Raw genomic sequence first — 6,260 nt, forward strand, 5'->3', positions numbered from 1 at the left:
AGTGAATTTATTATCAACAAACAACGTAATGAAGACTGGGCCTTAGTTTGACCAATTGAATAGGTTGTTATGTATTGAGTAGTTAAAATATTGTACAGAACAGTAGTGAAAATAATCTAACATGAAAGCAGTCCTTTGAGGCATTTTAATAAGCACATTGAGTGCTCTGTTCTTTTTTTACGTTATTATCCACCACATGTATCTTTTTTCTTACTCTAATTTTGTATCTTTCATCTTCTTGCTCATGTTAACACATTAGCTTCTCAAAAAGAGCAGGCTCTAGTTACTAACAAATGCATCACTACCAGTACAAACAACTACTTATGAGAACATAAAACATTGTGTTTAACATATGTTAACATACTTTATGAAGCAGTATCAACCTCACAGGTTTTCTATATACCAACTAGTGTTAAATTCGAACTAGAAATTATAAACAATGTGCATACATAGTTTTATGAATGGAAAAATAAAAATATTGCAGTAAATAAATAAAAGAGCCCCAAACTCACTGTTTCAACAATAGATCAAGCAAAGAGGAGCAGGCGTTCAACAAAACTGCGTACCCATATACAAGACTTGCATTTTATAGCTCAAACAGGAGTTCAAAAACCTACTGGGATGGTAGAAATGCAAAAGCAGAAGAATAATTTGGTTGGTAGCTGAACAATCACTGGGATGGAGGTTCGACGATGATTTTTATGCAGTTCTTCAGAGAGGGATTTTTTTTTTTTTTTTGCTCCCTTGCAGCTCGATCTGTAAATTTCATCAAATTTGAAATTTGTTTTAATCGATTTTCATTTTTTTAAATAATAATTTATCGACTTACGTGAGCGATAAAAATTCCAGCGGCGGGTACCTGTAGCAGTATTGTATCTTCTTTAAGGTAATTTCTTGGTCCGGAAGACTTCTTAAATGGTAACCGACTTACACATGTATTTCAGTTTTGACTGAGTTGAAAGTTGAAACACCTTCCCTTTTTGGTTACTGACTCACACGTATGGAAGCATATACCCACAAAGCCCATGGCCTCACAAACATGCACGTCTTTCTCCCCCATTAAGATTTCCTATGTTGAAGGGTTTCCTAAATTCTTAACCGACTTACATGTTGCAGTCTCCACCTTTAAATCCTCTCTTTCTCGTGAATTTCCTCCCACACTCCAACAAGCCATAGCACGTCACGATGACCAGCAACCCTTCACATTGGTCATTGCACAAGAACGAGAAAAAACCGCAAGCTTCCATGCATGCCCAGCAAGCCACCATGTCACCTCCATAGGTGAGCAACAAACGGCAATAGACTCTTCACGTAGCACCCACCTCATGCAAGCCACCGCCCAAGCAGTTGATGGAGGCCAATCCAAACTACTACAACCAACAAGAAGGAAGCACTGCACATGCACGACAACCTCCTCGTCACCCCTAGTGTATGTTGTTGCCCTTACTGCCAGCTCCATCTTAAGTCACCACCACTGTCCCATAACCACAAACCTCTTTCACCAACACCACGAGACCAGCCACCCACATCTCATGGTTTGAAACCTTTGTTTTTGCCGATTAAAATAGAGAATGTTGGGCTCTCAAGGTGTTGCTCGACCAGAGGCCATTCTCGGTCGTTGTAGTTCCTTTTAGCCACCAATAACGGAAGCTGAGACCACGATATTCTCGCCATGTTACCACTGCACTCTTGCACCATCTGTGCTCCACCCCTCTCTTCTGGGAGGTTACTAAATAGTGTTTCAGCCAGCCTCCATCCCGTTGGCCTTTATTGGTGACAAGCTACGAAGTGAAATTCAAGAAGCAACGCAACGAGGTAAGTAATTTGATTACAAATTAGGATCATCACAGTTCAGCTTAAATAAGTTATTATTAAGACTAGTTCATTGACAACCATTTTTTATGTACCACTGATGTCATATGCAAGCATGTCATCCAGCATAGCACACGATCATATCATTCAGCATCATGTTCAAATTCAATAATTTACAATTATTTATATCAGTATGTATATCACACATCTCATGTTGGATAGGACACTTAAACTATTTTAAGTTCAAGTACAAGATTAAATCAGATCATTTTATCAGTAAATCAGATGAATAATCAAATGCATGATACTAATGCAGTTCAGATCAGGGTGGATGTGCAAGTCACAGACTCAAGCGTGGTCCACCATAGTATGCTAGAGTACTGCACAATCGGCTTCATTTGTACTGCAATAGGAAAACTTAGTGCATAATCTTGCACACATGGTTAAATGTGTTGCCAATCAGCTTAGTAAAACCATATCAGTCAGTCATGTTAGAACAATCAGTTAATTCAGATAATCAAAACAAGTCATGTACAACATAACCATAAGCATAATCAGTCATGTTTTAAAGATTCTCAACATGAATGAAATGATTTATGAAAAATCCTATAGTTATTATGTTGCATTGTGATGAGTTTTTTACTAAGTCTTCGACTCATTTTAGTTTATTCCTGTTTTTCTTAAAACTCTGCCTAGGTCAAGATGATGATCAGTACGAGCAAGCGAGCCAAGTTTAGAAGGAAGAGACCATGAATATAAAGGAATTTCCAATTCAGTTAGTTTGAGAAATTGAGTTATGTGTTTTTTATAAACTCTTGTAAGTAATAAACAATGTTTCCACAAATTATGCAAGTCTCTTGCCTGGCTACATGTACGTAAGTAAGTGACACTCTTAACCATTTATAGGGAAGGGTTATAGTTATCCTTCTTGTTGTTGTAGATATTTATTGACTTGTGTTAGAAATTGGTTAGTTAGCTAAATCTAGTCTCTCTTTCCCTCTTTAGGCTGCTACCAAGCTTGGAAATGAAATTTCCTTACGGGAGTGTTAGTTTTCTTATTTTAGGTCAGTGAATAGTGATGGATACCTCTGGTGATAGAATAATTGCTTGCTTTTGTTTTAAACCCAGTTTTGAAGTGGTTCTTGTAAATGTTTCATTCTTTCCTTATATATATAGTAGTTTAAGGGTAAGGTTGATTTGGTATTTCTTACTTATTCTAATTCAATGACACATGCTTCTTTGTGATTTGAAATGATGGTGGTCTTCTTGAAATGTGGGTTCAGATGAGTTAGTTCATTTTTATAACCATATCTTATAGATAAAAGGTAATGGTCTAGATGATGTATGGTTTCAATAACTAGAGAGTTTAATCTAAGGGCAATGATAAAAATGAAACATGGGGAGAGAGCTTAGGACTAGATTAATTCTTCCATCCAAAATGTGGATATCAAGAGAATGGTTTCTATGATAGAAAAAAAAAAAAAAAAAAAAAAAAACTCTTGGGGATTTTTTTATGGTAGTTTAAAGGTACGAAATAAAAATTGAATTGAAACGAAATCTTATTTTCTTCTTAATCATGCACATCATTAACAAATAGATTCCTCAAAGAATCTTGCATTGAAAGCAATTTATCATGGCAAGGTGAAATACAGTGAGTGGGGTTTCTAAAATATTACATTTGCTCGTGTTTCATTACGGATCTCAGCTTCCTTTGAGATGTATCTTTTTTTTTTAAGGGACTCGATCACTGTTGATGTCCTACTTTCAAGACTAGGTAGATATTAGTGTAATTGTAGAATCCATGGGCTTTTGTACTTGGAACAGATGGAATTTGCCACCATAATGTTTACTTTAGTAACCACTTTTATTTTGTCAAGCCTATGAGATTGCACATATAGTATGGTCCCAAGCTATTTTTAGCATTATCATGAGAGAAAGCTATTAATTCATGCAATATTTAATACTAGGGTGGCAAGGAGTTTGTCGATTTTGTTTGGAAATAAGAGACATTGATGTGGATAGTTGCAAATTAGTAGAAGTAGTTCAAACGTGTGAAAACTTTGTGAAGTTTAAATTTCAAAGGAATATATTGGGCACCAAGATGGATCTAGTCTTAAAGATTTGTTACAAGATCCAGATGAACTAATTATAAGATCAAGAGCTAAGAAGATCAATGAGGCAATGCAAAGATTGGTGCAATCCACTTGGGATGAAGCTAGCAAGAGCCTAACACTCAAGATGAGCTTAAATGAAGGAGAACCAGTTTTGATCAATTTGATACAAGTTATGGAGGAGAGCAACATGAATTAAAGGCCTTGTGCACTTAAAGGCTTTCAACTTGTTTAATTCATTTAAATGACTTATTTTATTAGTTTAGAATAATTGGATTCTTGAAACGAATTCTCGATGGATCTGGATCTTCTACCCATTGACTTGATTTTGACTTTCTTGGATAAGTTTTCAAATTATTTGTAGGTTTAAGGGATTTCAATTCGGCGGGTTCACATCAATATTGCAGACAAGGGTAGCATGGTTGGCTTTATATTGATTTTTATGGTTTGATATTAGTTTTGGTGTGCTTGAGCAGGTTTATTGATTTTTTTAGGAGACTAGTATATCTTAGACACTATCCCAATGTGGACTTTTATGGAGAATGAGCAAGTTCATTTAGCTTTGCTCATAAGTTTTTTAGTATTTTACATGAATGAGTCAAGTTTTTTCCTATAAGCTGCATTTAGCTTCTTTTTTGTATTTAATAGAAGCTGGATGTAGCTTGTAGCTTGTATTTTCAAGTAAAAGCCCATAGCCAAAGTTATATATCAATTGGAAAGATTGCCTCAAACATCTTATCATGGTGTCATATTACTTCAATGCAACTAATTAATTAGCTTTATTCTCAAGCTACCAAACCATTTGTAAAAATCTTGGGAATAGGCCGTGTAAAAAATAGAGGGATTCGTACGGTATAAGTTAATATCTAATTTCTCATTGTAAGCACAGAATGAATATTGTAATTTAATGTTAATTTCCTCTTTTTATGACTATGTCATTTACACCACTGCATCTATGCTTAGAATTTAGTCTTCCCTTCATTTTAGTTTAATCTGACTAGTGCATGCTTTGTTGTGTGACAGCTTTGGTAGTTTAAAATGTCCACAAGTTATGTGTTAAGCTCAACTACTCAAAATAATTTACTAGTGCAACAAGCGGCATCTAAGCAAAGGTCAACAATGGACATTGAGGCTACCCAACATCTTAATGGATTTGAGAACGAAGCACGCAAAATCAAGATTCTCATGCGTAGATGATGGATTGCAAAATTTCATATTGCAGATTTTACAAGTTCGCTCGAGCGGAGGCTTTTGGCCGCTCGAGCGAATTCAGGCAGATTCAAACGCTCGACTGCCGCTCGACAGGGAGCTCGAGCAGGTTGCTGAAAAACGAAGATCGCTCGAGCGGAGACATTGGCCGCTCGAGCGAAATCAGGCAGAGTCGAACGCTCGATGTGCGCTCGATAGGACGCTCGAGCGAAATCAGGCAGAGTCGAACACTCGACGCGCGCTCGACACCCCGCTCGAGCGAACATCGTATTTTGACAGATTTTAGGTTTTCCGCCGTGGGACCATATAAAAGGCCATTCTTCACTCTAGAGCCGCGGTTTTTTGACTGGAGAACACTCTTTGGGAGAGAAAAACATAGCTAGAGGGATTCAAATCATTTGTTTTGGAGACGGAATTCCAATTTATTGCACGTACGTTGGATTCATACACGAGCACGGACGGGAGAAAGGCGTTGAATCGTTCTCTTGAGCTTTTGACGACCAGTTGAGGCTGCAAGGAGGATTTTTCAGTGTTTATTTTCTTCTTCCCATCTTCTCAGAACAATTATGGTGAATTCGTTTATGTTGAATTCCAATTCTAGTATGAGCTAAATTTTCTTCTTTCTAGGAAAACGATGTAACCTAATTCCGAACTATGCTTGTTTGTCCATGCTAATTTAATGCAATTCTCTCTTTGTTTATCTGATTTATTCTGAGTTTAATGCTTCTAATTAACTGGCCATTGATTAGATGATTATTAATCTTGTGATTTGCTATTGAAAGAGGGAATCATAGGGTAGATCTTGGATATTTCAGCATAGGTAAGTATAGAGATCGAAAGACTTGTATGAACCTGTGTAGTAATTAAATCATTGGTCTTATTGCGTTCTTGATTATTTAATTTGCATACTCTTGTGTGAATTGATAAACTAGAATCAATTCCAATTGACTATCGAAAGAGGCTTTTGGATGAATTAGAGATTTGCTAATAGACAAAAGAGGTTTAAGTTAAATTAGCTGGATGAGAAAAGCATAGTGAAGAATTATGGTGAAATCGATTTCCTAGAAGTTTTCTTCCCTATTGAATTTGATCTTCAAACATCAGTTTTACTTTCTTTGCTTATTTCTC

Source organism: Carya illinoinensis, chromosome 5 (genome assembly GCF_018687715.1).
Source record: "Carya illinoinensis cultivar Pawnee chromosome 5, C.illinoinensisPawnee_v1, whole genome shotgun sequence".
Classification (NCBI taxonomy): Eukaryota; Viridiplantae; Streptophyta; class Magnoliopsida; order Fagales; family Juglandaceae; genus Carya; species Carya illinoinensis.